This window comes from Lemur catta, unplaced genomic scaffold (assembly GCF_020740605.2).
Source record: "Lemur catta isolate mLemCat1 unplaced genomic scaffold, mLemCat1.pri scaffold_133_ctg1, whole genome shotgun sequence".
Taxonomy (NCBI): domain Eukaryota; kingdom Metazoa; phylum Chordata; class Mammalia; order Primates; family Lemuridae; genus Lemur; species Lemur catta.
The window spans coordinates 12,479-36,188 of record NW_025423759.1 but is presented as its reverse complement, the minus strand read 5'-3'; the positions used below and the strand labels follow the sequence as shown (position 1 = coordinate 36,188).

General features: G+C 53.8%; 5 non-coding genes and 4 pseudogenes across 5 annotated transcripts; all 9 read right to left on the bottom strand.

Moving 5' to 3' along the window:
- Positions 1-989: 989 nt before the first annotated feature.
- Positions 990-1,108, bottom strand: LOC123629300. The gene has a single exon (XR_006731993.1). It is a non-coding gene; the product is annotated as a 5S ribosomal RNA (ribosomal RNA).
- A 3,470-nt stretch (positions 1,109-4,578) lies between these two features.
- On the bottom strand, positions 4,579-4,710 carry LOC123629334 (annotated as a pseudogene).
- Positions 4,711-5,911: 1,201 nt separating this feature from the next.
- LOC123629299 lies at positions 5,912-6,030 on the bottom strand. Its single transcript, XR_006731992.1, has one exon. It is a non-coding gene; the product is annotated as a 5S ribosomal RNA (ribosomal RNA).
- Positions 6,031-9,503: 3,473 nt separating this feature from the next.
- LOC123629333 lies at positions 9,504-9,635 on the bottom strand (annotated as a pseudogene).
- Positions 9,636-10,838: 1,203 nt separating this feature from the next.
- Positions 10,839-10,957, bottom strand: LOC123629289. Its single transcript, XR_006731991.1, has one exon. It is a non-coding gene; the product is annotated as a 5S ribosomal RNA (ribosomal RNA).
- Positions 10,958-14,425: 3,468 nt separating this feature from the next.
- LOC123629332 lies at positions 14,426-14,557 on the bottom strand (annotated as a pseudogene).
- A 1,203-nt stretch (positions 14,558-15,760) lies between these two features.
- On the bottom strand, positions 15,761-15,879 carry LOC123629343. The gene has a single exon (XR_006732022.1). It is a non-coding gene; the product is annotated as a 5S ribosomal RNA (ribosomal RNA).
- A 3,474-nt stretch (positions 15,880-19,353) lies between these two features.
- Positions 19,354-19,485, bottom strand: LOC123629330 (annotated as a pseudogene).
- Positions 19,486-20,678: 1,193 nt separating this feature from the next.
- LOC123629331 lies at positions 20,679-20,797 on the bottom strand. The gene has a single exon (XR_006732021.1). It is a non-coding gene; the product is annotated as a 5S ribosomal RNA (ribosomal RNA).
- Positions 20,798-23,710: the final 2,913 nt, after the last annotated feature.

The window sequence follows — 23,710 nt, the reverse complement described above, 5'->3', positions numbered from 1 at the left end:
ACGGGCACGCGCGCAGGGACAGACTTCCACGCGTGGGGGCGGAGGGCCAGAGCCCGAGAGTGCGCGCGAGAGGGCCCTCCGCCGCCTCGCGCCAGGGCACGGCGGGGAGGGGCTTGCGGGCAGGGCCAGGACAAGGAGGCAGGGCCGTGGCTGCCGCTGGTCCTTCACCCGGAGGTCCTGAAGACGTGCAGTGTCCCCCCCACCGCGCCACCCCACCCCCGTCTGGGGAGGACCGTTCTGCCCCGATTCCCGTCAGGGCCTGCGTGTGGCAGCAGGCCCCGCGCGGGGGCGGGGCCGGGGGCGGGGGGCGGGGGGGGCCAGAGCCGGCTATCCTGTTGCACCGTGGGGTGGGGTTTGGGGTGGGTTGCCACGGGTCGGGGGGCCGGTGGGTCGTTTGGGTTTGGGTGGGAGTGCTCCGCGTGTGTCCTCTCTGCCCGGGTGGCCGGCGACTTGCCCTGTGCGGTGCGCCGGTGTGTCTCTCGGGAGCCCCGGCGGCGGCGAGGAGCCCGCCCGGCGTGAGGCCCGGGCCCGAGGCCCGGGTGTGCGGCGGAGAGGAAGTCCACGGTGGGCTGGGGGTCCGGGGGCCCAGGGCACGGTTTGCCGCCGTGGGCTGTCCCGCGCCGGGTGCAGGGGATGTCCCGGAGTGCGGGGCGGGGCCGGAGAAGAGACCCAGCGGCACTTAGGGATCCCGCCGCCCGGCCCGGCCCCGTGTGGGGCCCAGGGCTGGGGCTCGGCTGCCGGCCGAACGGAAGGGCTGGGACGCTCTGCTGCTGCCGCTGCCGCCGCCGCCGCCGCCGCCGCCGCCGCCGCCGCCTGGCGGTGCTGCTGCAGCGGGGGAGAGGGGAGGAAGGCCCGGGCGGGGGCAGCGGGCCGCGCCGGGGGGCCGGGGGCCGAGCGCGAAAGGGGGGGCGGGCGCGGAGCGCGGGGGGCCCCCCACCCCCCCCCCCGACCCCCCACGGGCCGGCGGGCGGGACAAAAGAAGAGGCAAAAGCCTACAGCACCCGGTATTCCCAGGCGGTCTCCCATCCAAGTACTAACCAGGCCCGACCCTGCTTAGCTTCCGAGATCAGACGAGATCGGGCGCGTTCAGGGTGGTATGGCCGTAGACGGCGGCGGCCGGCCCCGGACGCCTCAAGAGGCCGAGCTGCTGCGACGTGGCCCTCCGGGCCCAGCGCCCCGACCCCCACCCCCGACACCCCCGCGCCGTCCTGCAGCCCCGTAGCCTTCAAAGCCTTGCTCGGCAGCTGCTACACAGCACAGAAGCAACACTTTGCCGCAGACACATATACAAATCACAGCAAAAATCAAAGACTCAATAGGACATCTCTTCAAAGCACGGAGGACACAAACGGGAGGACAACGTGTGACTTGTCAGATTCTACAGACGGCAGGAGCCCACATGAAGGCTCAGGGAAATATTCCAAAGGAGTGGGACATGGCTCCGAGCTCCCCGGACATGAGCAGACTGGCTTCGGCTGACAGCAGCTCTTAGATTGTCACAGTGGAGCCAGGAAAGTAGAAAGTTCCTTCCTCGCCTTTCCTGCTTGGCGCAGTAGCAAGTAGTCCACGGTGATACGGTGAATGGATACGATTATTGTGTGGCATCACGCAAAGAGCGAATGCTGTGGGTGTCTTTGAGAACTGGGAATTTGGGTGTGAGAGAAAGAGGTGAAATCGATAAAGTATAGAGTAAAAAGCCTCTAATTTCTCAGTTTCCATTTGGATTCTCAGTGTAAGCTCAATGTATTTTTCTTTAGTTTTTTAATCTAATTCTATTTTATTGTTTAGTTTTTAGTTGTTTCCCATGGAAAGTGCTGAGAAATAGGTGCAAACTCAACAGCAGTGCATTTCACCAGCATCTAGGTCGTGGTCTCCACAAACCATTGTTATTAAACGGTCCTAAGACTTACTGGAGACATAGGCTGACTTCAAGTCTGGGGCGGGAAATGGACGCTTCTTATGCTGGGAAGCGTGGATGCTATGACATCCAACAGGACGAGGGTCACGTCAAAAGACACAGGAACCAGAATGAGTAGACTCCCGTTTGCCAAACACAGGACAGTCTGATCACCAGTAAGTATAATAATTGCAAGATATCGAAACACATTAAATATGCTTAAATCCACGATTACACCCCTCACAGCGGCAAAACTGACTCGGGTCACTGTGGACAGCGGTAGGAAACAAAGGGAAATGGTGACAGCCGGGGCCGCCCCCAACTAGTTGGGATGTGTGGACACTCTTTCAAAAGACATCTCAACCCATCACCATGTATGCACTGTATTTGCACTGGATTCAAAGAAACTGAAGTGAGTGTATGTGTCTCAGGGAAACGCAGACATCGAGTACTTGCTGTTATCTCTAATACGGTTAAATGTTTAGATGGAATAATGTGGCTGTGATTACACTGAAAAAGGAAAGAAAGCCTCCACCTTTGATAGAAACATATTGACCCTTTATCGATGGAGGGATATTACTAAGGGGATCATGAACTTAAGGTAGGAGGGGTATAAAAGAAACAAGATCTGGCTGGCCAAGGGTTGGTGATTTCTTGAGTCAGGGTAGTGAGTATGTATTCTACTATTCTGTCTGTTTTTGTTTCTATTTCAAATTTCCCATAATAAAAAGTGTCAAAAGATACCACGAAGAGGGTAAAAAACAAGCCGCAAACAGGACAAGGCATCTGTAGCGCATATACTTGGCAAGATATTACTATTACAGAATATCTATGTGTAATATGCTTCATACGCATTTGGCACTGTATCCTCACTATTAATCAGGGAAATAGGAAATAAACAATGAAGCAAGGTGTAGTTTCAAACTCACCAGATTGAGGAAACTTAAAAAACCGATCGCTGTGTTGGCTGGGAGGAAAACTCTTACCCACACCCTGCTGATACGGGAGGTGAAGTGATAGAACCATTTGGAAAACAATGTAGCATAAATGGATATGAATCCACACTGGCGTCATTCAGGAGCAAGCGTATTCTCTGAGGAGCACGTACCAGAGAGAAGATAGGGCACGTGTGACCAGGAATCGTCTAGGGTAATACTCACGGGAGCCCTGTGTACACGGACCTAGTCAAAGATCGGATAAAGATATTTCGATTGCTTCGTGCAGTGCCATTCTATAGCAGTGCTGATGAACTGCAGCTTCCTGTGTCAGCAAGGAGTATTCCCCAAACAGAAGGTTTCCCCTGGCACACAAGTTACCCAGAATGCATCCACAATGGTTCCACATGTATTATATAAACTGTGAAAATAACAAACTACCTCAATGAGACAGTCCTATAACAGAGAGCAAAAACTTTAAAAGGAAAAGCAAGCAAAATGCTGACAGTCGAGATGGGATTTGTTGGGGAGAAGTGTTTCTTTGGTTGCATGCCTTCAGGAAAAGATACACAGCGGCTTGCGACCTATGAATAAACTCCCAGTTTTATAAGGTGAGTGGTAGAGTTTTGGTACAGTTAACTCGATTTAATCTAATAATAATAATAATTATTATTATTATTATTATTATTATTCTTCAACATGTCCATTTCCCTAATTAAAAGAAAAGGAGAAAGAAACAGATTGTAAGTTTCTAGTTATAAACCCTGTTTAAATTTGATTATTTATTAATTTGGGGGAAATGATTAGTTTGGGGGCTCTGTGTCCATCTATCGAGGAATACAGTATAGCCTCTCCATCGATTTGGGCCATCATTTATGTTTGTTACTAAGTTTTCCATCTAAGTTGGCACGTTTTTCCCGTAGGTGCTGTGTAGATTCTCTGTGACTTTGACTGTGATCCTTTTTAAAAATTGCATTCATTATTGTGTATTTGCTAGGAAATAAGAAATATCGAAACTATCGATTGAACGTTGATTTCATGTAGAGCTGTCTTGCGGGACTCACCTAGGCTTTCTACAGGTCTCCCATGCCTAGGGGCAAACAGTGTATTTTGAGAACCGTAGGAGGTGAGGACAATGAACGAGGTGATTTTTCCTTTCCCACCTATTATTAGTGTTTTCCCTTGTTTTAGTGTGTATTTTAGAGCGTCTGTTGCAGTATTGACCAGAAGAATCTCATTATCAACACCCTGGTCTTGCTCGTGACTTTCCAAAGAATGTTTTTACTTCTGAATCCTTAAGACTATTTTCTAAGGATTTAGACTTTTGAAAAGAGTTTCCAGATGTCTTCTCTTCTGGATTCTTAAATTATTTTATCGTGAACGAATGGCCAACTGTTCAGATTCTATTCTTCTGCATATATGGATAGGATCAAATTTCTCCTCTCATAGGGTAACGTGGTCGTCTACTTGGACAACCTTAGAATTTGTCCTGAATTCAGAGCCGGTCCGTCAGAAGTTCCGGAGGCCCGGACCTGCGGCAGGTGTCTGAGGGGCGACAGCCTCGGGGACTGAGCCTCCACATGTCAAACCTGACCCTCTCTCCAGGGGCCACGGGACAGGGTCCGGGCCGGCCGGGGGCGGGAGCCGGGGCGGGCGCGGAGGGCGGAGGGGCCCCGGGCCACCCCACCCCACCCCACCCCCGTTTCCAGCCCAGGGGGGTGGGACAGAAAAAGAGGCACAGCAAAAAGCCTAGGGCACCCGGTATTCCCAGGCGGTCTCCCATGCAAGTACTAACCGGGCCCGACCCTGCTTAGCTCCCGAGATCAGAGGGAATCGGGCGGGCGGGCGCGTTGCGTTCGGGGTGGTATGGCCACAGAGGCCGGCGGCCGCCCCCGGACGCCTCAAGAGGCCGAGCTGCTGCTACGCGTCCCTCCCTGCCCAGTCGGGTCCCTCCCGCCGCCCTGGCCCTTCGCTAGCCCACCTGCCCCTATGGGGGGGCGGGCGCAGGCGGAGCCTGACGGGTCTCGCGCGCACCCCCCTGCCCCACCCGAACCGCGGACGCACCGCCGTCGCACATCCCAAGGAGCAGACCCACGGGCACGCGCGCAGGGACAGACTTCCACGCGTGGGGGCGGAGGGCCAGAGCCCGAGAGTGCGCGCGAGAGGGCCCTCCGCCGCCTCGCGCCAGGGCACGGCGGGGAGGGGCTTGCGGGCAGGGCCAGGACAAGGAGGCAGGGCCGTGGCTGCCGCTGGTCCTTCACCCGGAGGTCCTGAAGACGTGCAGTGTCCCCCCCACCGCGCCACCCCACCCCCGTCTGGGGAGGACCGTTCTGCCCCGATTCCCGTCAGGGCCTGCGTGTGGCAGCAGGCCCCGCGCGGGGGCGGGGCCGGGGGCGGGGGGCGGGGGGGCCAGAGCCGGCTATCCTGTTGCACCGTGGGGTGGGGTTTGGGGTGGGTTGCCACGGGTCGGGGGGCCGGTGGGTCGTTTGGGTTTGGGTGGGAGTGCTCCGCGTGTGTCCTCTCTGCCCGGGTGGCCGGCGACTTGCCCTGTGCGGTGCGCCGGTGTGTCTCTCGGGAGCCCCGGCGGCGGCGAGGAGCCCGCCCGGCGTGAGGCCCGGGCCCGAGGCCCGGGTGTGCGGCGGAGAGGAAGTCCACGGTGGGCTGGGGGTCCGGGGGCCCAGGGCACGGTTTGCCGCCGTGGGCTGTCCCGCGCCGGGTGCAGGGGATGTCCCGGAGTGCGGGGCGGGGCCGGAGAAGAGACCCAGCGGCACTTAGGGATCCCGCCGCCCGGCCCGGCCCCGTGTGGGGCCCAGGGCTGGGGCTCGGCTGCCGGCCGAACGGAAGGGCTGGGACGCTCTGCTGCTGCCGCTGCCGCCGCCGCCGCCGCCGCCGCCGCCGCCGCCGCCTGGCGGTGCTGCTGCAGCGGGGGAGAGGGGAGGAAGGCCCGGGCGGGGGCAGCGGGCCGCGCCGGGGGGCCGGGGGCCGAGCGCGAAAGGGGGGGCGGGCGCGGAGCGCGGGGGGCCCCCCACCCCCCCCCGACCCCCCACGGGCCGGCGGGCGGGACAAAAGAAGAGGCAAAAGCCTACAGCACCCGGTATTCCCAGGCGGTCTCCCATCCAAGTACTAACCAGGCCCGACCCTGCTTAGCTTCCGAGATCAGACGAGATCGGGCGCGTTCAGGGTGGTATGGCCGTAGACGGCGGCGGCTGGCCCCGGACGCCTCAAGAGGCCGAGCTGCTGCGACGTGGCCCTCCGGGCCCAGCGCCCCGACCCCCACCCCCGACACCCCCGCGCCGTCCTGCAGCCCCGTAGCCTTCAAAGCCTTGCTCGGCAGCTGCTACACAGCACAGAAGCAACACTTTGCCGCAGACACATATACAAATCACAGCAAAAATCAAAGACTCAATAGGACATCTCTTCAAAGCACGGAGGACACAAACGGGAGGACAACGTGTGACTTGTCAGATTCTACAGACGGCAGGAGCCCACATGAAGGCTCAGGGAAATATTCCAAAGGAGTGGGACATGGCTCCGAGCTCCCCGGACATGAGCAGACTGGCTTCGGCTGACAGCAGCTCTTAGATTGTCACAGTGGAGCCAGGAAAGTAGAAAGTTCCTTCCTCGCCTTTCCTGCTTGGCGCAGTAGCAAGTAGTCCACGGTGATACGGTGAATGGATACGATTATTGTGTGGCATCACGCAAAGAGCGAATGCTGTGGGTGTCTTTGAGAACTGGGAATTTGGGTGTGAGAGAAAGAGGTGAAATCGATAAAGTATAGAGTAAAAAGCCTCTAATTTCTCAGTTTCCATTTGGATTCTCAGTGTAAGCTCAATGTATTTTTCTTTAGTTTTTTAATCTAATTCTATTTTATTGTTTAGTTTTTAGTTGTTTCCCATGGAAAGTGCTGAGAAATAGGTGCAAACTCAACAGCAGTGCATTTCACCAGCATCTAGGTCGTGGTCTCCACAAACCATTGTTATTAAACGGTCCTAAGACTTACTGGAGACATAGGCTGACTTCAAGTCTGGGGCGGGAAATGGACGCTTCTTATGCTGGGAAGCGTGGATGCTATGACATCCAACAGGACGAGGGTCACGTCAAAAGACACAGGAACCAGAATGAGTAGACTCCCGTTTGCCAAACACAGGACAGTCTGATCACCAGTAAGTATAATAATTGCAAGATATCGAAACACATTAAATATGCTTAAATCCACGATTACACCCCTCACAGCGGCAAAACTGACTCGGGTCACTGTGGACAGCGGTAGGAAACAAAGGGAAATGGTGACAGCCGGGGCCGCCCCCAACTAGTTGGGATGTGTGGACACTCTTTCAAAAGACATCTCAACCCATCACCATGTATGCACTGTATTTGCACTGGATTCAAAGAAACTGAAGTGAGTGTATGTGTCTCAGGGAAACGCAGACATCGAGTACTTGCTGTTATCTCTAATACGGTTAAATGTTTAGATGGAATAATGTGGCTGTGATTACACTGAAAAAGGAAAGAAAGCCTCCACCTTTGATAGAAACATATTGACCCTTTATCGATGGAGGGATATTACTAAGGGGATCATGAACTTAAGGTAGGAGGGGTATAAAAGAAACAAGATCTGGCTGGCCAAGGGTTGGTGATTTCTTGAGTCAGGGTAGTGAGTATGTATTCTACTATTCTGTCTGTTTTTGTTTCTATTTCAAATTTCCCATAATAAAAAGTGTCAAAAGATACCACGAAGAGGGTAAAAAACAAGCCGCAAACAGGACAAGGCATCTGTAGCGCATATACTTGGCAAGATATTACTATTACAGAATATCTATGTGTAATATGCTTCATACGCATTTGGCACTGTATCCTCACTATTAATCAGGGAAATAGGAAATAAACATTGAAGCAAGGTGTAGTTTCAAACTCACCAGATTGAGGAAACTTAAAAAACCGATCGCTGTGTTGGCTGGGAGGAAAACTCTTACCCACACCCTGCTGATACGGGAGGTGAAGTGATAGAACCATTTGGAAAACAATGTAGCATAAATGGATATGAATCCACACTGGCGTCATTCAGGAGCAAGCGTATTCTCTGAGGAGCACGTACCAGAGAGAAGATAGGGCACGTGTGACCAGGAATCGTCTAGGGTAATACTCACGGGAGCCCTGTGTACACGGACCTAGTCAAAGATCGGATAAAGATATTTCGATTGCTTCGTGCAGTGCCATTCTATAGCAGTGCTGATGAACTGCAGCTTCCTGTGTCAGCAAGGAGTATTCCCCAAACAGAAGGTTTCCCCTGGCACACAAGTTACCCAGAATGCATCCACAATGGTTCCACATGTATTATATAAACTGTGAAAATAACAAACTACCTCAATGAGACAGTCCTATAACAGAGAGCAAAAACTTTAAAAGGAAAAGCAAGCAAAATGCTGACAGTCGAGATGGGATTTGTTGGGGAGAAGTGTTTCTTTGGTTGCATGCCTTCAGGAAAAGATACACAGCGGCTTGCGACCTATGAATAAACTCCCAGTTTTATAAGGTGAGTGGTAGAGTTTTGGTACAGTTAACTCGATTTAATCTAATAATAATAATAATAATTATTATTATTATTATTATTATTATTCTTCAACATGTCCATTTCCCTAATTAAAAGAAAAGGAGAAAGAAACAGATTGTAAGTTTCTAGTTATAAACCCTGTTTAAATTTGATTATTTATTAATTTGGGGGAAATGATTAGTTTGGGGGCTCTGTGTCCATCTATCGAGGAATACAGTATAGCCTCTCCATCGATTTGGGCCATCATTTATGTTTGTTACTAAGTTTTCCATCTAAGTTGGCACGTTTTTCCCGTAGGTGCTGTGTAGATTCTCTGTGACTTTGACTGTGATCCTTTTTAAAAATTGCATTCATTATTGTGTATTTGCTAGGAAATAAGAAATATCGAAACTATCGATTGAACGTTGATTTCATGTAGAGCTGTCTTGCGGGACTCACCTAGGCTTTCTACAGGTCTCCCATGCCTAGGGGCAAACAGTGTATTTTGAGAACCGTAGGAGGTGAGGACAATGAACGAGGTGATTTTTCCTTTCCCACCTATTATTAGTGTTTTCCCTTGTTTTAGTGTGTATTTTAGAGCGTCTGTTGCAGTATTGACCAGAAGAATCTCATTATCAACACCCTGGTCTTGCTCGTGACTTTCCAAAGAATGTTTTTACTTCTGAATCCTTAAGACTATTTTCTAAGGATTTAGACTTTTGAAAAGAGTTTCCAGATGTCTTCTCTTCTGGATTCTTAAATTATTTTATCGTGAACGAATGGCCAACTGTTCAGATTCTATTCTTCTGCATATATGGATAGGATCAAATTTCTCCTCTCATAGGGTAACGTGGTCGTCTACTTGGACAACCTTAGAATTTGTCCTGAATTCAGAGCCGGTCCGTCAGAAGTTCCGGAGGCCCGGACCTGCGGCAGGTGTCTGAGGGGCGACAGCCTCGGGGACTGAGCCTCCACATGTCAAACCTGACCCTCTCTCCAGGGGCCACGGGACAGGGTCCGGGCCGGCCGGGGGCGGGAGCCGGGGCGGGCGCGGAGGGCGGAGGGGCCCCGGGCCACCCCACCCCACCCCACCCCCGTTTCCAGCCCAGGGGGGTGGGACAGAAAAAGAGGCACAGCAAAAAGCCTAGGGCACCCGGTATTCCCAGGCGGTCTCCCATGCAAGTACTAACCGGGCCCGACCCTGCTTAGCTCCCGAGATCAGAGGGAATCGGGCGGGCGGGCGCGTTGCGTTCGGGGTGGTATGGCCACAGAGGCCGGCGGCCGCCCCCGGACGCCTCAAGAGGCCGAGCTGCTGCTACGCGTCCCTCCCTGCCCAGTCGGGTCCCTCCCGCCGCCCTGGCCCTTCGCTAGCCCACCTGCCCCTATGGGGGGGCGGGCGCAGGCGGAGCCTGACGGGTCTCGCGCGCACCCCCCCTGCCCCACCCGAACCGCGGAGGCACCGCCGTCGCACATCCCAAGGAGCAGACCCACGGGCACGCGCGCAGGGACAGACTTCCACGCGTGGGGGCGGAGGGCCAGAGCCCGAGAGTGCGCGCGAGAGGGCCCTCCGCCGCCTCGCGCCAGGGCACGGCGGGGAGGGGCTTGCGGGCAGGGCCAGGACAAGGAGGCAGGGCCGTGGCTGCCGCTGGTCCTTCACCCGGAGGTCCTGAAGACGTGCAGTGTCCCCCCCACCGCGCCACCCCACCCCCGTCTGGGGAGGACCGTTCTGCCCCGATTCCCGTCAGGGCCTGCGTGTGGCAGCAGGCCCCGCGCGGGGGCGGGGCCGGGGGCGGGGGGCGGGGGGGCCAGAGCCGGCTATCCTGTTGCACCGTGGGGTGGGGTTTGGGGTGGGTTGCCACGGGTCGGGGGGCCGGTGGGTCGTTTGGGTTTGGGTGGGAGTGCTCCGCGTGTGTCCTCTCTGCCCGGGTGGCCGGCGACTTGCCCTGTGCGGTGCGCCGGTGTGTCTCTCGGGAGCCCCGGCGGCGGCGAGGAGCCCGCCCGGCGTGAGGCCCGGGCCCGAGGCCCGGGTGTGCGGCGGAGAGGAAGTCCACGGTGGGCTGGGGGTCCGGGGGCCCAGGGCACGGTTTGCCGCCGTGGGCTGTCCCGCGCCGGGTGCAGGGGATGTCCCGGAGTGCGGGGCGGGGCCGGAGAAGAGACCCAGCGGCACTTAGGGATCCCGCCGCCCGGCCCGGCCCCGTGTGGGGCCCAGGGCTGGGGCTCGGCTGCCGGCCGAACGGAAGGGCTGGGACGCTCTGCTGCTGCCGCTGCCGCCGCCGCCGCCGCCGCCGCCGCCGCCGCCGCCTGGCGGTGCTGCTGCAGCGGGGGAGAGGGGAGGAAGGCCCGGGCGGGGGCAGCGGGCCGCGCCGGGGGGCCGGGGGCCGAGCGCGAAAGGGGGGGCGGGCGCGGAGCGCGGGGGGCCCCCCACCCCCCCCCCGACCCCCCACGGGCCGGCGGGCGGGACAAAAGAAGAGGCAAAAGCCTACAGCACCCGGTATTCCCAGGCGGTCTCCCATCCAAGTACTAACCAGGCCCGACCCTGCTTAGCTTCCGAGATCAGACGAGATCGGGCGCGTTCAGGGTGGTATGGCCGTAGACGGCGGCGGCCGGCCCCGGACGCCTCAAGAGGCCGAGCTGCTGCGACGTGGCCCTCCGGGCCCAGCGCCCCGACCCCCACCCCCGACACCCCCCGCGCCGTCCTGCAGCCCCGTAGCCTTCAAAGCCTTGCTCGGCAGCTGCTACACAGCACAGAAGCAACACTTTGCCGCAGACACATATACAAATCACAGCAAAAATCAAAGACTCAATAGGACATCTCTTCAAAGCACGGAGGACACAAACGGGAGGACAACGTGTGACTTGTCAGATTCTACAGACGGCAGGAGCCCACATGAAGGCTCAGGGAAATATTCCAAAGGAGTGGGACATGGCTCCGAGCTCCCCGGACATGAGCAGACTGGCTTCGGCTGACAGCAGCTCTTAGATTGTCACAGTGGAGCCAGGAAAGTAGAAAGTTCCTTCCTCGCCTTTCCTGCTTGGCGCAGTAGCAAGTAGTCCACGGTGATACGGTGAATGGATACGATTATTGTGTGGCATCACGCAAAGAGCGAATGCTGTGGGTGTCTTTGAGAACTGGGAATTTGGGTGTGAGAGAAAGAGGTGAAATCGATAAAGTATAGAGTAAAAAGCCTCTAATTTCTCAGTTTCCATTTGGATTCTCAGTGTAAGCTCAATGTATTTTTCTTTAGTTTTTTAATCTAATTCTATTTTATTGTTTAGTTTTTAGTTGTTTCCCATGGAAAGTGCTGAGAAATAGGTGCAAACTCAACAGCAGTGCATTTCACCAGCATCTAGGTCGTGGTCTCCACAAACCATTGTTATTAAACGGTCCTAAGACTTACTGGAGACATAGGCTGACTTCAAGTCTGGGGCGGGAAATGGACGCTTCTTATGCTGGGAAGCGTGGATGCTATGACATCCAACAGGACGAGGGTCACGTCAAAAGACACAGGAACCAGAATGAGTAGACTCCCGTTTGCCAAACACAGGACAGTCTGATCACCAGTAAGTATAATAATTGCAAGATATCGAAACACATTAAATATGCTTAAATCCACGATTACACCCCTCACAGCGGCAAAACTGACTCGGGTCACTGTGGACAGCGGTAGGAAACAAAGGGAAATGGTGACAGCCGGGGCCGCCCCCAACTAGTTGGGATGTGTGGACACTCTTTCAAAAGACATCTCAACCCATCACCATGTATGCACTGTATTTGCACTGGATTCAAAGAAACTGAAGTGAGTGTATGTGTCTCAGGGAAACGCAGACATCGAGTACTTGCTGTTATCTCTAATACGGTTAAATGTTTAGATGGAATAATGTGGCTGTGATTACACTGAAAAAGGAAAGAAAGCCTCCACCTTTGATAGAAACATATTGACCCTTTATCGATGGAGGGATATTACTAAGGGGATCATGAACTTAAGGTAGGAGGGGTATAAAAGAAACAAGATCTGGCTGGCCAAGGGTTGGTGATTTCTTGAGTCAGGGTAGTGAGTATGTATTCTACTATTCTGTCTGTTTTTGTTTCTATTTCAAATTTCCCATAATAAAAAGTGTCAAAAGATACCACGAAGAGGGTAAAAAACAAGCCGCAAACAGGACAAGGCATCTGTAGCGCATATACTTGGCAAGATATTACTATTACAGAATATCTATGTGTAATATGCTTCATACGCATTTGGCACTGTATCCTCACTATTAATCAGGGAAATAGGAAATAAACAATGAAGCAAGGTGTAGTTTCAAACTCACCAGATTGAGGAAACTTAAAAAACCGATCGCTGTGTTGGCTGGGAGGAAAACTCTTACCCACACCCTGCTGATACGGGAGGTGAAGTGATAGAACCATTTGGAAAACAATGTAGCATAAATGGATATGAATCCACACTGGCGTCATTCAGGAGCAAGCGTATTCTCTGAGGAGCACGTACCAGAGAGAAGATAGGGCACGTGTGACCAGGAATCGTCTAGGGTAATACTCACGGGAGCCCTGTGTACACGGACCTAGTCAAAGATCGGATAAAGATATTTCGATTGCTTCGTGCAGTGCCATTCTATAGCAGTGCTGATGAACTGCAGCTTCCTGTGTCAGCAAGGAGTATTCCCCAAACAGAAGGTTTCCCCTGGCACACAAGTTACCCAGAATGCATCCACAATGGTTCCACATGTATTATATAAACTGTGAAAATAACAAACTACCTCAATGAGACAGTCCTATAACAGAGAGCAAAAACTTTAAAAGGAAAAGCAAGCAAAATGCTGACAGTCGAGATGGGATTTGTTGGGGAGAAGTGTTTCTTTGGTTGCATGCCTTCAGGAAAAGATACACAGCGGCTTGCGACCTATGAATAAACTCCCAGTTTTATAAGGTGAGTGGTAGAGTTTTGGTACAGTTAACTCGATTTAATCTAATAATAATAATAATTATTATTATTATTATTATTATTCTTCAACATGTCCATTTCCCTAATTAAAAGAAAAGGAGAAAGAAACAGATTGTAAGTTTCTAGTTATAAACCCTGTTTAAATTTGATTATTTATTAATTTGGGGGAAATGATTAGTTTGGGGGCTCTGTGTCCATCTATCGAGGAATACAGTATAGCCTCTCCATCGATTTGGGCCATCATTTATGTTTGTTACTAAGTTTTCCATCTAAGTTGGCACGTTTTTCCCGTAGGTGCTGTGTAGATTCTCTGTGACTTTGACTGTGATCCTTTTTAAAAATTGCATTCATTATTGTGTATTTGCTAGGAAATAAGAAATATCGAAACTATCGATTGAACGTTGATTTCATGTAGAGCTGTCTTGCGGGACTCACCTAGGCTTTCTACAGGTCTCCCATGCCTAGGGGCAAACAGTGTATTTTGAGAACCGTAGGAGGTGAGGACAATGAACGAGGTGATTTTTCCTTTCCCACCTATTATTAGTGTTTTCCCTTGTTTTAGTGTGTATTTTAGAGCGTCTGTTGCAGTATTGACCAGAAGAATCTCATTATCAACACCCTGGTCTTGCTCGTGACTTTCCAAAGAATGTTTTTACTTCTGAATCCTTAAGACTATTTTCTAAGGATTTAGACTTTTGAAAAGAGTTTCCAGATGTCTTCTCTTCTGGATTCTTAAATTATTTTATCGTGAACGAATGGCCAACTGTTCAGATTCTATTCTTCTGCATATATGGATAGGATCAAATTTCTCCTCTCATAGGGTAACGTGGTCGTCTACTTGGACAACCTTAGAATTTGTCCTGAATTCAGAGCCGGTCCGTCAGAAGTTCCGGAGGCCCGGACCTGCGGCAGGTGTCTGAGGGGCGACAGCCTCGGGGACTGAGCCTCCACATGTCAAACCTGACCCTCTCTCCAGGGGCCACGGGACAGGGTCCGGGCCGGCCGGGGGCGGGAGCCGGGGCGGGCGCGGAGGGCGGAGGGGCCCCGGGCCACCCCACCCCACCCCACCCCCGTTTCCAGCCCAGGGGGGTGGGACAGAAAAAGAGGCACAGCAAAAAGCCTAGGGCACCCGGTATTCCCAGGCGGTCTCCCATGCAAGTACTAACCGGGCCCGACCCTGCTTAGCTCCCGAGATCAGAGGGAATCGGGCGGGCGGGCGCGTTGCGTTCGGGGTGGTATGGCCACAGAGGCCGGCGGCCGCCCCCGGACGCCTCAAGAGGCCGAGCTGCTGCTACGCGTCCCTCCCTGCCCAGTCGGGTCCCTCCCGCCGCCCTGGCCCTTCGCTAGCCCACCTGCCCCTATGGGGGGGCGGGCGCAGGCGGAGCCTGACGGGTCTCGCGCGCACCCCCCTGCCCCACCCGAACCGCGGACGCACCGCCGTCGCACATCCCAAGGAGCAGACCCACGGGCACGCGCGCAGGGACAGACTTCCACGCGTGGGGGCGGAGGGCCAGAGCCCGAGAGTGCGCGCGAGAGGGCCCTCCGCCGCCTCGCGCCAGGGCACGGCGGGGAGGGGCTTGCGGGCAGGGCCAGGACAAGGAGGCAGGGCCGTGGCTGCCGCTGGTCCTTCACCCGGAGGTCCTGAAGACGTGCAGTGTCCCCCCCCACCGCGCCACCCCACCCCCGTCTGGGGAGGACCGTTCTGCCCCGATTCCCGTCAGGGCCTGCGTGTGGCAGCAGGCCCCGCGCGGGGGCGGGGCCGGGGGCGGGGGGCGGGGGGGCCAGAGCCGGCTATCCTGTTGCACCGTGGGGTGGGGTTTGGGGTGGGTTGCCACGGGTCGGGGGGCCGGTGGGTCGTTTGGGTTTGGGTGGGAGTGCTCCGCGTGTGTCCTCTCTGCCCGGGTGGCCGGCGACTTGCCCTGTGCGGTGCGCCGGTGTGTCTCTCGGGAGCCCCGGCGGCGGCGAGGAGCCCGCCCGGCGTGAGGCCCGGGCCCGAGGCCCGGGTGTGCGGCGGAGAGGAAGTCCACGGTGGGCTGGGGGTCCGGGGGCCCAGGGCACGGTTTGCCGCCGTGGGCTGTCCCGCGCCGGGTGCAGGGGATGTCCCGGAGTGCGGGGCGGGGCCGGAGAAGAGACCCAGCGGCACTTAGGGATCCCGCCGCCCGGCCCGGCCCCGTGTGGGGCCCAGGGCTGGGGCTCGGCTGCCGGCCGAACGGAAGGGCTGGGACGCTCTGCTGCTGCCGCTGCCGCCGCCGCCGCCGCCGCCGCCGCCGCCGCCGCCTGGCGGTGCTGCTGCAGCGGGGGAGAGGGGAGGAAGGCCCGGGCGGGGGCAGCGGGCCGCGCCGGGGGGCCGGGGGCCGAGCGCGAAAGGGGGGGCGGGCGCGGAGCGCGGGGGGCCCCCCACCCCCCCCCCGACCCCCCACGGGCCGGCGGGCGGGACAAAAGAAGAGGCAAAAGCCTACAGCACCCGGTATTCCCAGGCGGTCTCCCATCCAAGTACTAACCAGGCCCGACCCTGCTTAGCTTCCGAGATCAGACGAGATCGGGCGCGTTCAGGGTGGTATGGCCGTAGACGGCGGCGGCCGGCCCCGGACGCCTCAAGAGGCCGAGCTGCTGCGACGTGGCCCTCCGGGCCCAGCGCCCCGACCCCCACCCCCGACACCCCCGCGCCGTCCTGCAGCCCCGTAGCCTTCAAAGCCTTGCTCGGCAGCTGCTACACAGCACAGAAGCAACACTTTGCCGCAGACACATATACAAATCACAGCAAAAATCAAAGACTCAATAGGACATCTCTTCAAAGCACGGAGGACACAAACGGGAGGACAACGTGTGACTTGTCAGATTCTACAGACGGCAGGAGCCCACATGAAGGCTCAGGGAAATATTCCAAAGGAGTGGGACATGGCTCCGAGCTCCCCGGACATGAGCAGACTGGCTTCGGCTGACAGCAGCTCTTAGATTGTCACAGTGGAGCCAGGAAAGTAGAAAGTTCCTTCCTCGCCTTTCCTGCTTGGCGCAGTAGCAAGTAGTCCACGGTGATACGGTGAATGGATACGATTATTGTGTGGCATCACGCAAAGAGCGAATGCTGTGGGTGTCTTTGAGAACTGGGAATTTGGGTGTGAGAGAAAGAGGTGAAATCGATAAAGTATAGAGTAAAAAGCCTCTAATTTCTCAGTTTCCATTTGGATTCTCAGTGTAAGCTCAATGTATTTTTCTTTAGTTTTTTAATCTAATTCTATTTTATTGTTTAGTTTTTAGTTGTTTCCCATGGAAAGTGCTGAGAAATAGGTGCAAACTCAACAGCAGTGCATTTCACCAGCATCTAGGTCGTGGTCTCCACAAACCATTGTTATTAAACGGTCCTAAGACTTACTGGAGACATAGGCTGACTTCAAGTCTGGGGCGGGAAATGGACGCTTCTTATGCTGGGAAGCGTGGATGCTATGACATCCAACAGGACGAGGGTCACGTCAAAAGACACAGGAACCAGAATGAGTAGACTCCCGTTTGCCAAACACAGGACAGTCTGATCACCAGTAAGTATAATAATTGCAAGATATCGAAACACATTAAATATGCTTAAATCCACGATTACACCCCTCACAGCGGCAAAACTGACTCGGGTCACTGTGGACAGCGGTAGGAAACAAAGGGAAATGGTGACAGCCGGGGCCGCCCCCAACTAGTTGGGATGTGTGGACACTCTTTCAAAAGACATCTCAACCCATCACCATGTATGCACTGTATTTGCACTGGATTCAAAGAAACTGAAGTGAGTGTATGTGTCTCAGGGAAACGCAGACATCGAGTACTTGCTGTTATCTCTAATACGGTTAAATGTTTAGATGGAATAATGTGGCTGTGATTACACTGAAAAAGGAAAGAAAGCCTCCACCTTTGATAGAAACATATTGACCCTTTATCGATGGAGGGATATTACTAAGGGGATCATGAACTTAAGGTAGGAGGGGTATAAAAGAAACAAGATCTGGCTGGCCAAGGGTTGGTGATTTCTTGAGTCAGGGTAGTGAGTATGTATTCTACTATTCTGTCTGTTTTTGTTTCTATTTCAAATTTCCCATAATAAAAAAGTGTCAAAAGATACCACGAAGAGGGTAAAAAACAAGCCGCAAACAGGACAAGGCATCTGTAGCGCATATACTTGGCAAGATATTACTATTACAGAATATCTATGTGTAATATGCTTCATACGCATTTGGCACTGTATCCTCACTATTAATCAGGGAAATAGGAAATAAACATTGAAGCAAGGTGTAGTTTCAAACTCACCAGATTGAGGAAACTTAAAAAACCGATCGCTGTGTTGGCTGGGAGGAAAACTCTTACCCACACCCTGCTGATACGGGAGGTGAAGTGATAGAACCATTTGGAAAACAATGTAGCATAAATGGATATGAATCCACACTGGCGTCATTCAGGAGCAAGCGTATTCTCTGAGGAGCACGTACCAGAGAGAAGATAGGGCACGTGTGACCAGGAATCGTCTAGGGTAATACTCACGGGAGCCCTGTGTACACGGACCTAGTCAAAGATCGGATAAAGATATTTCGATTGCTTCGTGCAGTGCCATTCTATAGCAGTGCTGATGAACTGCAGCTTCCTGTGTCAGCAAGGAGTATTCCCCAAACAGAAGGTTTCCCCTGGCACACAAGTTACCCAGAATGCATCCACAATGGTTCCACATGTATTATATAAACTGTGAAAATAACAAACTACCTCAATGAGACAGTCCTATAACAGAGAGCAAAAACTTTAAAAGGAAAAGCAAGCAAAATGCTGACAGTCGAGATGGGATTTGTTGGGGAGAAGTGTTTCTTTGGTTGCATGCCTTCAGGAAAAGATACACAGCGGCTTGCGACCTATGAATAAACTCCCAGTTTTATAAGGTGAGTGGTAGAGTTTTGGTACAGTTAACTCGATTTAATCTAATAATAATAATAATAATTATTATTATTATTATTATTATTATTCTTCAACATGTCCATTTCCCTAATTAAAAGAAAAGGAGAAAGAAACAGATTGTAAGTTTCTAGTTATAAACCCTGTTTAAATTTGATTATTTATTAATTTGGGGGAAATGATTAGTTTGGGGGCTCTGTGTCCATCTATCGAGGAATACAGTATAGCCTCTCCATCGATTTGGGCCATCATTTATGTTTGTTACTAAGTTTTCCATCTAAGTTGGCACGTTTTTCCCGTAGGTGCTGTGTAGATTCTCTGTGACTTTGACTGTGATCCTTTTTAAAAATTGCATTCATTATTGTGTATTTGCTAGGAAATAAGAAATATCGAAACTATCGATTGAACGTTGATTTCATGTAGAGCTGTCTTGCGGGACTCACCTAGGCTTTCTACAGGTCTCCCATGCCTAGGGGCAAACAGTGTATTTTGAGAACCGTAGGAGGTGAGGACAATGAACGAGGTGATTTTTCCTTTCCCACCTATTATTAGTGTTTTCCCTTGTTTTAGTGTGTATTTTAGAGCGTCTGTTGCAGTATTGACCAGAAGAATCTCATTATCAACACCCTGGTCTTGCTCGTGACTTTCCAAAGAATGTTTTTACTTCTGAATCCTTAAGACTATTTTCTAAGGATTTAGACTTTTGAAAAGAGTTTCCAGATGTCTTCTCTTCTGGATTCTTAAATTATTTTATCGTGAACGAATGGCCAACTGTTCAGATTCTATTCTTCTGCATATATGGATAGGATCAAATTTCTCCTCTCATAGGGTAACGTGGTCGTCTACTTGGACAACCTTAGAATTTGTCCTGAATTCAGAGCCGGTCCGTCAGAAGTTCCGGAGGCCCGGACCTGCGGCAGGTGTCTGAGGGGCGACAGCCTCGGGGACTGAGCCTCCACATGTCAAACCTGACCCTCTCTCCAGGGGCCACGGGACAGGGTCCGGGCCGGCCGGGGGCGGGAGCCGGGGCGGGCGCGGAGGGCGGAGGGGCCCCGGGCCACCCCACCCCACCCCACCCCCGTTTCCAGCCCAGGGGGGTGGGACAGAAAAAGAGGCACAGCAAAAAGCCTAGGGCACCCGGTATTCCCAGGCGGTCTCCCATGCAAGTACTAACCGGGCCCGACCCTGCTTAGCTCCCGAGATCAGAGGGAATCGGGCGGGCGGGCGCGTTGCGTTCGGGGTGGTATGGCCACAGAGGCCGGCGGCCGCCCCCGGACGCCTCAAGAGGCCGAGCTGCTGCTACGCGTCCCTCCCTGCCCAGTCGGGTCCCTCCCGCCGCCCTGGCCCTTCGCTAGCCCACCTGCCCCTATGGGGGGGGCGGGCGCAGGCGGAGCCTGACGGGTCTCGCGCGCACCCCCCTGCCCCACCCGAACCGCGGAGGCACCGCCGTCGCACATCCCAAGGAGCAGACCCACGGGCACGCGCGCAGGGACAGACTTCCACGCGTGGGGGCGGAGGGCCAGAGCCCGAGAGTGCGCGCGAGAGGGCCCTCCGCCGCCTCGCGCCAGGGCACGGCAGGGCCAGGACAAGGAGGCAGGGCCGTGGCTGCCGCTGGTCCTTCACCCGGAGGTCCTGAAGACGTGCAGTGTCCCCCCCACCGCGCCACCCCACCCCCGTCTGGGGAGGACCGTTCTGCCCCGATTCCCGTCAGGGCCTGCGTGTGGCAGCAGGCCCCGCGCGGGGGCGGGGCCGGGGGCGGGGGGCGGGGGGGCCAGAGCCGGCTATCCTGTTGCACCGTGGGGTGGGGTTTGGGGTGGGTTGCCACGGGTCGGGGGGCCGGTGGGTCGTTTGGGTTTGGGTGGGAGTGCTCCGCGTGTGTCCTCTCTGCCCGGGTGGCCGGCGACTTGCCCTGTGCGGTGCGCCGGTGTGTCTCTCGGGAGCCCCGGCGGCGGCGAGGAGCCCGCCCGGCGTGAGGCCCGGGCCCGAGGCCCGGGTGTGCGGCGGAGAGGAAGTCCACGGTGGGCTGGGGGTCCGGGGGCCCAGGGCACGGTTTGCCGCCGTGGGCTGTCCCGCGCCGGGTGCAGGGGATGTCCCGGAGTGCGGGGCGGGGCCGGAGAAGAGACCCAGCGGCACTTAGGGATCCCGCCGCCCGGCCCGGCCCCGTGTGGGGCCCAGGGCTGGGGCTCGGCTGCCGGCCGAACGGAAGGGCTGGGACGCTCTGCTGCTGCCGCTGCCGCCGCCGCCGCCGCCGCCGCCGCCGCCGCCGCCGCCGCCGCCTGGCGGTGCTGCTGCAGCGGGGGAGAGGGGAGGAAGGCCCGGGCGGGGGCAGCGGGCCGCGCCGGGGGGCCGGGGGCCGAGCGCGAAAGGGGGGGCGGGCGCGGAGCGCGGGGGGCCCCCCACCCCCCCCCGACCCCCCACGGGCCGGCGGGCGGGACAAAAGAAGAGGCAAAAGCCTACAGCACCCGGTATTCCCAGGCGGTCTCCCATCCAAGTACTAACCAGGCCCGACCCTGCTTAGCTTCCGAGATCAGACGAGATCGGGCGCGTTCAGGGTGGTATGGCCGTAGACGGCGGCGGCCGGCCCCGGACGCCTCAAGAGGCCGAGCTGCTGCGACGTGGCCCTCCGGGCCCAGCGCCCCGACCCCCACCCCCGACACCCCCCGCGCCGTCCTGCAGCCCCGTAGCCTTCAAAGCCTTGCTCGGCAGCTGCTACACAGCACAGAAGCAACACTTTGCCGCAGACACATATACAAATCACAGCAAAAATCAAAGACTCAATAGGACATCTCTTCAAAGCACGGAGGACACAAACGGGAGGACAACGTGTGACTTGTCAGATTCTACAGACGGCAGGAGCCCACATGAAGGCTCAGGGAAATATTCCAAAGGAGTGGGACATGGCTCCGAGCTCCCCGGACATGAGCAGACTGGCTTCGGCTGACAGCAGCTCTTAGATTGTCACAGTGGAGCCAGGAAAGTAGAAAGTTCCTTCCTCGCCTTTCCTGCTTGGCGCAGTAGCAAGTAGTCCACGGTGATACGGTGAATGGATACGATTATTGTGTGGCATCACGCAAAGAGCGAATGCTGTGGGTGTCTTTGAGAACTGGGAATTTGGGTGTGAGAGAAAGAGGTGAAATCGATAAAGTATAGAGTAAAAAGCCTCTAATTTCTCAGTTTCCATTTGGATTCTCAGTGTAAGCTCAATGTATTTTTCTTTAGTTTTTTAATCTAATTCTATTTTATTGTTTAGTTTTTAGTTGTTTCCCATGGAAAGTGCTGAGAAATAGGTGCAAACTCAACAGCAGTGCATTTCACCAGCATCTAGGTCGTGGTCTCCACAAACCATTGTTATTAAACGGTCCTAAGACTTACTGGAGACATAGGCTGACTTCAAGTCTGGGGCGGGAAATGGACGCTTCTTATGCTGGGAAGCGTGGATGCTATGACATCCAACAGGACGAGGGTCACGTCAAAAGACACAGGAACCAGAATGAGTAGACTCCCGTTTGCCAAACACAGGACAGTCTGATCACCAGTAAGTATAATAATTGCAAGATATCGAAACACATTAAATATGCTTAAATCCACGATTACACCCCTCACAGCGGCAAAACTGACTCGGGTCACTGTGGACAGCGGTAGGAAACAAAGGGAAATGGTGACAGCCGGGGCCGCCCCCAACTAGTTGGGATGTGTGGACACTCTTTCAAAAGACCCATCACCATGTATGCACTGTATTTGCACTGGATTCAAAGAAACTGAAGTGAGTGTATGTGTCTCAGGGAAACGCAGACATCGAGTACTTGCTGTTATCTCTAATACGGTTAAATGTTTAGATGGAATAATGTGGCTGTGATTACACTGAAAAAGGAAAGAAAGCCTCCACCTTTGATAGAAACATATTGACCCTTTATCGATGGAGGGATATTACTAAGGGGATCATGAACTTAAGGTAGGAGGGGTATAAAAGAAACAAGATCTGGCTGGCCAAGGGTTGGTGATTTCTTGAGTCAGGGTAGTGAGTATGTATTCTACTATTCTGTCTGTTTTTGTTTCTATTTCAAATTTCCCATAATAAAAAGTGTCAAAAGATACCACGAAGAGGGTAAAAAACAAGCCGCAAACAGGACAAGGCATCTGTAGCGCATATACTTGGCAAGATATTACTATTACAGAATATCTATGTGTAATATGCTTCATACGCATTTGGCACTGTATCCTCACTATTAATCAGGGAAATAGGAAATAAACATTGAAGCAAGGTGTAGTTTCAAACTCACCAGATTGAGGAAACTTAAAAAACCGATCGCTGTGTTGGCTGGGAGGAAAACTCTTACCCACACCCTGCTGATACGGGAGGTGAAGTGATAGAACCATTTGGAAAACAATGTAGCATAAATGGATATGAATCCACACTGGCGTCATTCAGGAGCAAGCGTATTCTCTGAGGAGCACGTACCAGAGAGAAGATAGGGCACGTGTGACCAGGAATCGTCTAGGGTAATACTCACGGGAGCCCTGTGTACACGGACCTAGTCAAAGATCGGATAAAGATATTTCAATTGCATCGTGCAGTGCAATTCTATAGCAGTGCTGATGAACTGCAGCTTCCTGTGTCAGCAAGGAGTATTCCCCAAACAGAAGGTTTCCCCTGGCACACAAGTTACCCAGAATGCATCCACAATGGTTCCACATGTATTATATAAACTGTGAAAATAACAAACTACCTCAATGAGACAGTCCTATAACAGAGAGCAAAAACTTTAAAAGGAAAAGCAAGCAAAATGCTGACAGTCGAGATGGGATTTGTTGGGGAGAAGTGTTTCTTTGGTTGCATGCCTTCAGGAAAAGATACACAGCGGCTTGCGACCTATGAATAAACTCCCAGTTTTATAAGGTGAGTGGTAGAGTTTTGGTACAGTTAACTCGATTTAATCTAATAATAATAATAATTATTATTATTATTATTATTATTATTATTATTCTTCAACATGTCCATTTCCCTAATTAAAAGAAAAGGAGAAAGAAACAGATTGTAAGTTTCTAGTTATAAACCCTGTTTAAATTTGATTATTTATTAATTTGGGGGAAATGATTAGTTTGGGGGCTCTGTGTCCATCTATCGAGGAATACAGTATAGCCTCTCCATCGATTTGGGCCATCATTTATGTTTGTTACTAAGTTTTCCATCTAAGTTGGCACGTTTTTCCCGTAGGTGCTGTGTAGATTCTCTGTGACTTTGACTGTGATCCTTTTTAAAAATTGCATTCATTATTGTGTATTTGCTAGGAAATAAGAAATATCGAAACTATCGATTGAACGTTGATTTCATGTAGAGCTGTCTTGCGGGACTCACCTAGGCTTTCTACAGGTCTCCCATGCCTAGGGGCAAACAGTGTATTTTGAGAACCGTAGGAGGTGAGGACAATGAACGAGGTGATTTTTCCTTTCCCACCTATTATTAGTGTTTTCCCTTGTTTTA